This window comes from Pezoporus flaviventris, unplaced genomic scaffold, assembly GCF_033815535.1.
Source record: "Pezoporus flaviventris isolate CSIRO_AGI_PZ_B2104156 unplaced genomic scaffold, CSIRO_AGI_Pfla_v1 ptg000081l, whole genome shotgun sequence".
NCBI classification, from domain to species: Eukaryota; Metazoa; Chordata; class Aves; order Psittaciformes; family Psittacidae; genus Pezoporus; species Pezoporus flaviventris.
The window spans coordinates 1,575,040-1,585,362 of NW_026892629.1; positions in this window are offsets into that span (position 1 = coordinate 1,575,040).

The following is a 10,323-nucleotide window of genomic DNA, read 5'->3' on the forward strand; positions in this document are numbered from 1 at the left end:
AACACAAAGTGCTTCAAAGAAAATACATGAAAGTATTGTACGCCTGGAAGATTAAGCAAAAAAAATCAATAAGAAAAAAAGTGAAAAAAATGTTGAACAAATAACTCCTATAAGAAAGGGAAATTCCGAACTCAAAACCAGATATGAAATTATGCCAGAGGTAAGGGGGTGAGGTAGCAATACACCTGCCAAGATTCTGTAGCCACATAATCATAGAATAGTTAGGGTCGGAAAGGACCTTTAGATCATCCAGTTCCAACTCCCCTGCCATGGGCAGGGATGCCACACACTGCAGAATATCAGACAAGACTGTTGTACTCTCTACTTCTGATTCTATAGTCATTGTCACTGTAACTCCAAATTCACACATGCAACCTGAAATTCCTCTCCATGCAGCGTGGTTTGGCCTCTGGATTCCTGTTTAGCCCCATGAAGCAAAACACGAATATGAATCTGAATCCTAATTCAAATTCTTGCAAAAGCTGAGGTAAGAAGCCTTGGATCTAATATTTTGGGTTTACTGAATTTTTAAACTAAGAGCTTGCCAGAGAAAAGATTGGCCTTTTTGTATTATTATTTTCTTTGCAATGCTCTCTTATTTTCACCACTTGATCATAACTATAACTGTTGCCTACTTTATTATGAGCACTCTAAAATGCCTTTACTGCACAAATAACATTCATATGTATGTAGATTGGTGCAGTTTTATTGTAGATAAAGCACAGGTGAAATTTCATGTAAGTGTAGGGAAAAAAATTGCTGATTTTTGCTGCTGCTGTCCTGTGACTTTGTTTATTCAAGAGGAAGGACTCTTTCAATAACAGAACAGGTGACGTAGCTACAGTGTGCCATACATCCATAATGAATCGGTATCTGATGCAGCATTTACATTGCACTGCAGGTTTGCAGTTTCATTGTCCCTGAGTGTCTGTCCTGCGAGCTGCAACTCAGTCCTTCAGCGTGTTACATCAGCAACCCCATTCAAACAGATCTGTTTCCCAACATCATTAAATGCAGCTCTGGTTCACACTGTTGAAGCCAATGAATCACAAAAGCTGTGATTCACAAAGTGTTGTTCAGTTATGTCCTTGAGGTTGGCTCTGGGCTGGGATACGGTCCACTTGTTTCAAAACACGTGGAAAATGTGGTTAATCCTGTCCTTCTGCAGGCAGATGCATTTTCTGTCAGTTGGCAATGGTCAAGGAAGCTCTGGAAGAGGGTTATGTTTTTGCAAGTTAGAGGGGACCTACTCACAAACAGTTTGGACCAGTACACATCAGCTGCAAGTTTTACAAAATCTTATGCAGTTATTAATCCTCCTATTAGATCCAAAGCCAACCTTTTGTGCTCTGTTTTAATTGAGTTTTTAGGACAGCAATAGTATCTGGTTCTCCCTTCCCTGATAATCTTAGTAGAACAAAACTCTGTCACAAATAGTAAGGTCTCCCACATTTTGACAATTGCCAAGGCAAACCCACAATATTTACTGCAAATTAAAGTTGCAGACTGAAAAAAAAGATTCCTTTTGTGCAGGGAGCACATTTTTTTTCCAATAACAAGCATCTATGCCAAAATGGGTGGGGAGGGTTTGTTATAGAGCAAAGATGTTATAGGAAATTATTTGATTAAATCAGTAATGCAGTTGAAGAACATTGTTCTTGTCATTCTTGGTGCTTCTCAGAAGAAAACCATTCATATCCCACAGAGGTATCTATATTGTGTCTGTTCTAGAGAAAAAGTGTTTTGCAAACCTAGGCAGCGCTCTTCTGAAAGATAAATAAAGCCACCTCCTGACCATACTGTTCTAGTCCGAACTTCTTCCCATCTTACTAAGGGAGCCCTTTCTCATATAGATGCCTACAGTCTTATCTCTAAGTCTTTAGAACTTATACCTCCCATAAAAGGAAGATCAGCCCATCTGCAAAACTGTGCTGTACGAAAAAGGTTGAAGTTGTGAGGGGAAGAAATGAGATTAAAATTACTGACCAAAAGAAGTGGAAAAAATAAATGCATACTCTTTTCACCCATGGAAAAGTGCATGTATCAGGGAGGATTATATTTTGAGTCATCCTGGTTGCATATCTCTTCACAAATGGTGATGATCTCCACTAGGACAGAAGGAGATGCCTCTCTGATGTTTGTAATGCAAACATGGGATAGCATAGGCTGAATCCTTCTGAGGCTCAGAAAAGAAGTCATCTTAAATAAGCATGTGTGCTGTGTGTTTACAGTACTAATAGCCTAGAGAGCTGTGCCTGCACCTATAGATCCTGCAGTTCATTGTGCCTAGGATTAGGGCCCATTGCAGAGATGCTGAGCAAGGATGCAGAGTGCAGTGGAGAAACAGAGAGGCTGCAGAAACAGTATTGCAGCACACAAAATGCAAACAATGACATTCTCAGCTTTTTAGCTCACTTAATTATGGCCCTTCAAGTTGACTTGTGCAGCATAATCAAGTCATGCTTGTTTTATGAAATCTGTATCAGTGCTTCTTCCACTCAAAGGCAGATCTCAGAGTCCTCACAGGTTTTGGAGCTCCACCTAAGTAAACCTTTCAATATTCTTTCACTGCCAGCCTGGAAGAACCTGCCAGTAAGAAACTACAATAGCTATGTCCTGGTCTAGGCAACTTCAGATTTCTAACTCACCTGGGTTCCTCCTATGGACACCAACCAGCACAGGGCAGTCCAGTCTACTTTCATTTCAGAAGCTGCAGATGACTCTGGTCACCAGAAGTGGCGGCAGCCTTTCCTAGGCACTAAGCACGGTGGTGATTGTTTGGCAACTGCTTAGGAACTTAGCCCAGATAATACTGCTGAGACTTCATCAGTGCTGAAGCAGTCGCCAAGAGAAATGTGGATGGCTCCCATTCATTTAAATGGATAACTAGCTTTAAAGCCTAATTAGAGACATTTTAACATCACCAACTTTATGAATCTTTTCTCTATGGGTGAATATTTCACTAACATAACACACAGAGCTAATATATGCTCAGCCTTGTCATATCTTGATATTGTCTTCATTGGAAGAGACTGTCTACAGAAATTAAGCCATAAATTTTAATATGTTAAGTGTCATAAGGAATTCAGTGAATTGTCTGGATAATTGAGAACCTCAAGTGAAAACAGAATATTCATTGTCATCCTAGTCACAAGAATATTCCTTATCCAAAGTGTCTAGGTGAATAAGGTGGATCCTCTTTAGGACTCCACAAAGCAGCACTGAAAGCAGATAAATTTAATAAATGAGCATTATTTGGTATCTGTGAGCAACATAATTTCTTTTTAATACAAAGCGGCTGTGGTATTTAGTCTGGATAATGTATTCTGTTCCCACCATTGATATTGATGTCCTTTCAAGTGAACAGAATATGCAGCCATTAATGAGCTCTTTCTGTTAAGATGTTCAGCAATGAATTAATTAACAATGTTGATGTGTAAATTAGGCGTCAGAATTTAAATTGTCTTTGCCATATGAGGTAGGTCACATTTCCCTGGCTCTGGTTCAGCAGAGCAGGTGAGGACTGGCTAAATGCTAAACATAGCAGTACTCCAATTGAAAGAACATGCATTAGGGTCTTGGGTCATTTCTAGACTAGAAGTGTTACCCGCCTTACTAACCTCAAGAACAGCAGTTCTTCTTTATGCTGCCTTCTTTCTCCCTTTTTGGTGAGGCATCCTACCACGGCACCTTGCTGTGTGCAGTGGAGGAACATGGGACCCAAACTACAGCAATGAAGGAAGAAATTCCCTCAGGTACCAGCTCCTCTGGGGCTTCCACAATGGAACAGAGGAACTTGTATGAATGCCTGGATGCCTTCAACCATCCCCGTTTATGGATGCTATGATGGAAGAGGGTATCTCATCAAGTACTTGAATCTCAACAGCCTTTCCCATTCCCTGGCCTATACCAGCCACTGCAAGATCAGGTAGCCAGTCTGCCTACCTTGTCTCTTTTCCAGTCTTTCTTCAGTCCAGGCTGAGGACAAACCAAGAGGTGTTGCATCTGAAGAGAACTGTTTGACTAGGTCAAAAGTGGTAGAGAAGGAAGTGATGTAGCTGCTACATTATTAATCATTTATAAAGACTGCTGTAATTTTATTGTTTCTAAAACAAGAAAGAGCATGATCATTCAATTAATGTCATGTTTGCACAAAATATATAGAGTGCTGAGTTTTAGGGAAAATCAGTATTTCAAGTCGAGTGTTGCTTGCACTGACATATGAATTTTTGACCTTTACTTCCCTTTATCTTCTCCCAGTAGGACAGAGATCAGAGTAATCCCAAAACATGGTTTTAATGCCTTTAAAATCTCCTTCAGAAATAGTTCCTCTAACTTGGTTTACCTCTTGCAGATTGGAGGCTGTAGTTTTCCACAGCTGACTCCTAGGGCAAAGCTTAGTGTCAGCAGTCCTACTCACAAGGGCAGCTGGCCTTTTGGGGTCACATTATCGGAGTATAAGAAAAGTGGGAAGGGAGAAGTTGTGATTCATAGGATGAAAGAATGTGCTGATTTCTACACCAAATCACTATTGTATGGATATCGTTTTAAAATATTTGACCTGCTGAGGTCTTATCTGCTGTGGCTCAAGTGTACTCAACTAGCACAAAGACTTGGCAACTAACATTAAACTATTCATCTCCTTTCCTCTCATTAACTTCAGGCTTGAGCAATGTCAGCTAGGAAACAGACCTAATCCAGCATTTTACAAGCATCATGATAAGCATATTTGCCATCTCAAACAAAAAGCAAAACTTCTTCAGTGCAACTATTCTAAGGGGGAAAAATAGCTTTAAAAAAAACACCTGCAAACCACTTTGTATTCTGTGGAGATATGGTGGCCTTATATTTTTTTCGAATGTTAAGACATGTGAATCAACACCACCTATACACTTCTACTTCATGTGAAATTCCAACAGTCAGAGAATGGATTATTCAGTTGAATAGGTAGGATGTGAAAATAATAAAAAAAAACACATGAAAGAAACATTCTGCTTACGATAACAAGTGGGCTTTCCTTAAGGATGCCTCACTTTTTGGGAAACTCAATTGAAGGAGCAACATAGATATAAAAATGGAAGGCATGATGGAAGTGTCACCATATACACAGATAATTGTGAAGCAATTAAAAGAGAAAAAGAAGCGGAAAAGCAAAATTACTGGAAAGGGTGAATTTGTTAGCAACATCATGTACAACTAAAGTGGGCATACTTACTGCTATAGGAGCTCCACAAGCTATTTTAGACTAGATTTCCTACCTGTTTGTGTGGTTGTGTCATTGGTGTTCTCTGTGTTTCACAAGATTTAGTGCTTTTACCTTCCCACCCCTGCTGTGAGACATAGCAGCATTACCAGCTGTGGTCCTGCAGACTGGCACACCCCGGAATGCAGTGAGGTGGCTGTCAGTTCTGTGACTTGCTGGCATTAGCCTGGAATAAGACACACAAGGGTGATGATGATGCAGTGTCAGTGCAACCCCAGGCTCCTGCTGCAGACCCTCCTGCTGTTAGCAGGTACAAATTTGCATCTTCATTCTGACCCGGTGCTACTCTTGGTTGTTGGATAAACTGATATTTCATGCCCCTTGATAAAACCTCCATTGCCTTTACTTGCACATGCAGGTCATTGTGTGCATGAGGTGAGAGAGGGGTGTGTGTGTGAACCTCCTCAGTGCCACTGCTTTCAGGAACAGTGGCCTCCCTTCTGCTCTGTTCCTCTTTATACCTCTTTAGCATAAGTCTCTTTCCTTGGGATTTGCTGCATGTGGCCAGTCTCTACAAATTCCCAGACCCTTACCTTTGCAGAACTTTGACTGTAATGCCTTTTGTTTCATCGTAGGGTGGTTAAGCGTCTCCCTTTTTACCAGACTCCATTAAGGACAGAGTTCAGGGTTTGAAGCTTTCAGCATTCAGACTTTGTTGTTCATGGATGCTGTGGATATTACACTTCTGACCCTGACATGGTGGCTTCACCACCATGCACATAGCACACACATAAAGATATGCTTTTCTGCAGGGACAGATCCATGTCCACTGCTTTTTCTTAAAATGCTTTTCCCTGTGTTTTCTGAGCTCGTATTCCTCTGGGCATAATCAGTGTTCTCCCTGGAATGCATCAAACTGAGCACTTTCTCTTCTTCCCTCCCCTCATCCCACACTTACTTTCTACTCCTGTGCTGCTTCTTCCTACAGTTCCTCTGGCTCTTTAATCATACAGAACTTTACAGTAGCTAGAACAGTGGCTGTCCTGAAAGTCTATTTCTTTCTTGTTATTCATCACGTGCTTAATATTCTGAATAGAGAACCACATAATCATAGAATCGTAGAATGGTTTGGGCTGGAAGAGATGTTAAAGATCATACAGTTCCAACCCCCCTGCCATGGGCAAGGACACCTGCTAGACCAAGTTGCTTAAAGCCTCATCCAGCCTGGCTTTGAACCCTGCCAGGGATGGGGCAGCCACAGCTTCTCTGGGCAACCTGTGCAGGGCCTCACCACCTTCATAGTGAAGAAATTTTTCCTAATGTTTAATCTAAATCTCCCTTCTTTGAGCTTAAAGCTATTTCCCCTTGTCCTGTCACTACATGCCATATAAAAATTTCCTCTCCAGACTTCTTGTAGGCAAAGATAGTCAGAAATATGCTGTCAGAAAAGCGAGCCATCTTTTTTGCAACCTTGTTTTGCAACCTTGTGCATCCTCCAGCCAGCTTCACACAGGTTTGGAGTGTGTGTAACAGTGGGTGAAGTTGCCATTTGGTGAAGTTGGGAATCTTTTGAATTAAAGCATTTCTTAAACTGAAAACATAACAACATCAGGCATTGATCAGGATGAAGTGTTAATCAGGGAGGAGAACAGTGATCTGTAGCTCCCCGACTGGCAATACCCAAGGATATATAAAGGGATTAAATCTGTGTTTCACCTACCCCAAACCTCATCCCATTAAGGCTATCCCTGCCCTGGGTGAAAGAGTGGGCAAAGTAAGCCTCCTCAAACAGCCCCATGTCAGACTACAGCCCCACTGAGACAGTCTGCCATTTCTTTTTCTTTCCCCTATTTCACAGGGCCATGGCAGGAGAGCAAGGCTAACCATCTGGTCCATGGGTGTAAAATCAACACACACGCTTGGAATGGAAAAACGCAATTCAAAGTACAGTGAAGCATAGACCCTTTTTCTTTTCTGCAAGATCACAGTACTTGGCACCTCATAAGTTTGCCCCTGATTATAGGAACAGCTGGGGAGGGGACTTGCATTGCTGCCTGACCCGTTTCCTTTGGATGGAAGATGATTTTGGCCTGAAGTGTTACAAAGCAATAACCCAGCACAATGGGAAGCCCTCCTGACCTGATGTGTTCCCTCTGTTTTTCAGATAAAGGAGCCCCACAGCAAAGGAGACTTGCTACCCAAGCCGGAGCCCAGGACACTCTGGGGCGGGGAGGAGGCAGGTATGGGCAGCATGTGGCAGGGCGGGCAGTGGGGCCAGGGTGGCACAGGGGGCCGAGAGAGCAAAGCTCTCTGCTTCTGATGCACCTTTATTTAGGGCTGAAGTGCTTTGTCCCCAAGCCAAGCTCAACTGAAGGATGCTTTTCATGTCAAAAGGAGACATAGGGTCTCACCCACTGAGTGTTTGCTGGACAACAACAACAAATCACTTGTGTATGGGATGGCTGTAGTGCACGATGTGCTTCACAAAGGCTCCTGAGGAATTATGCCATGGTATAATGAGGATAAATAAAAGTATCATAGCAGATCTATTTAAGAAATTGCCAGACACATTTCAGCATTGATCTGCTACGTGAGAAGAGTTCTCATTAGCTACCAGCAAGAGTCCTGTGAATATGTTTGAGGGCAAAATTGGCCACTTGGTGACCCCTGGTCTGTACACAGGGGGATTGAAGACATGAGAGCTGTGGACATGAGGAGCATCATTAGTTTTAGCATAGACAGAATACACTGCATATGTCAAACTCATGTGTATTCTTCTTACTCGGTGTCTTTTCTGTGTTAGGGTTTTCTTTTGGGGGCATATGGGGTCGCTTTTTTGTGCTTTGTCTTTACTTCTCTTTGCTTTATCATAAGCTTGGATTTTACTTTTAAACAAAAAGTGTACCAGATTAACTTAAACTGCTGGTGCTGTGGTTGGATGACATGCCAGAATTGTATTTAACCCAAAGAAAAAAAAATGCCCCAAAAATGCTGTGGCTACACTGTGCAAATGTCCCAGTAAACACAAACTGCTTCTAGCATGACAAGTAGCTGTCAGATTCTGAGGCAGATTTCACTTGAATGGTTTGGGGATTTTCTTCCTGCTTTCTTTGCCATTTTTGCAACTGTCCCCCTGGGAAAAATCCCATAAGCCTCTGTCCCCATTAGGAGGAAATCTTTCACTTCCTTGCTTTGATTTTGAATGCTTAATGCTCCTGGCTAATTCCCCTGACCTATAACCAGTCTTGGCTTCTATGCATAGAGATTAAGTGCTGATCTAGATGATAAACTTTTATGAAACAAGCTTAGAAATACATTTAATTAACTAAACACTCTCACTCCTTCATGAGATCTCACTGTGGTAAGTTATGCTGACTCCTAAGGAACATTAGCAACAGCCATAATGCACTTTTTTCTAAAATATGGAGCCCACACAGAGTAGCTCCACTGATTTAACTGATTTGCCGTTGTCCTCTCAGGTAGGTCCAAAACTGGCTACACGTGAAACCAGATCTGGGAAATGACCCAGTTAAAAATACAGTATTTAGGAACCACTTCTTGGCAGTGGTGATGGGATGGAGCTGCTGTTCTTTCTCTTACCTGGGCTGATTAGGTATCCAGGCTAGTTTCAGTTGAAGCAGAAAAATTATTCATGGTTTACTAACCTGGGACCTAGTCCCAGAGTAGCTGAAGGTGTGTGAAGACACAGCTGCCAATTGCAAAGATTACAATTTCAAGCCTGTGGCATTTCTCAGTTTAATGAAACATCAGCTTTTGTTCTACTTTTCCCTCATCTTTTCCAATAAAGCTCTTTTTCCTGATACAAAATCTAGCTCAATTAAAGATGTGATGAAACTGCTCTAAAGGCACAGCTTCAAATTCAGCTTTGCAACTTACAGAAGATAATTATTTCACATTTTATTTTTCTTTTAATGCATTCATTTATACACTACAACATGGTAGCAGATCAAAGGTCTAATAGAGCTTAATTGCAGTTAATATAAATGTCTCTCTATGTGTCATACTGAACTTGCACTGAAAAAGAAATATAACAGTCTGGGTTGAAGGCATGTGAAATCATTCCAGATTTACCTGCAGGACAGCCTCGCACCGCTCTGCAGGCACCAGTGTCAGGCTGCAAGCAGGGCTCCATGGCAGCTTGGATGCTGCCATTTGGAAGATCCATGGTGACCATACAATCTAAATTTGGGGGGAAAAATTATGTCCCTGGTACTTGTAGCTTCGAAGAATTTTCCTCAAATACAAACAAAACCATAACCTCACCTGACTTCAGAGCTCTGCAAAGGGGGCAGTGGTGTCACAGGTTGTCACTCTGGTTTTTGTGGCAATGAATGGAGAGGAACAGACACGATTTTTCTGACCTACAAGAGAACTCCTCTCTGAGGAAGAGAAGAATCAGTTTCTATCTGTGTCCTTTTCTCTCATCTGACTATGAAGAAAGGCTAGATGACCTCAGTTTAACTTCTACATAAAAACCTTCAGTGGTGGGGATTCCTCAGCATCCTTTCACTCCTTTCTGGTTTTGTCGAAGAATTACATTATTGTCCTTAGAGTCCCATTTTCTTAGACAGCCCATGCAGAAATAACACAGAGCTATTTATATTTTTTCATATCCCCCCCCCCCCTTTTTTTTTTTTAATTTGCTTCTTGTGATGTTGAGTTATAAATTTGGCACCTGACATACCACGGAATATGGTGAAGGAAGCCGGCACCAAATTAGCCAAGGCAGGGCCCTAGAGGGCTTTCTTCCACAGTGCGGCAGTAGATGAGATTTCTAGAGGAACTGCTATGTTGATGTAGTGATGGGGACGAAGGTAAGGGAGGACAAGAGGATAAGAAAGAGGACACCGCAGTAAAGAGTAGAGTGATGAGGAGGCATATTTTCTCTTGCCCTAACATTTACTTCACCGCCATTTACTTTTCCAGCCAGTATCAAAACTGCAGCTGAGGTTCTTTTTCCCCAGCAGGGATCCACATCTTGGCTGGCAAGACCTAAGGGAACACCCTTTTACCTGGAGTCTTGCCAGCGAAAAGAACTCCAGGCCTTATAAGAGAGTGTTATATTTTTGAAGAGCAGTACAAAGGGCATGGTCCGCATC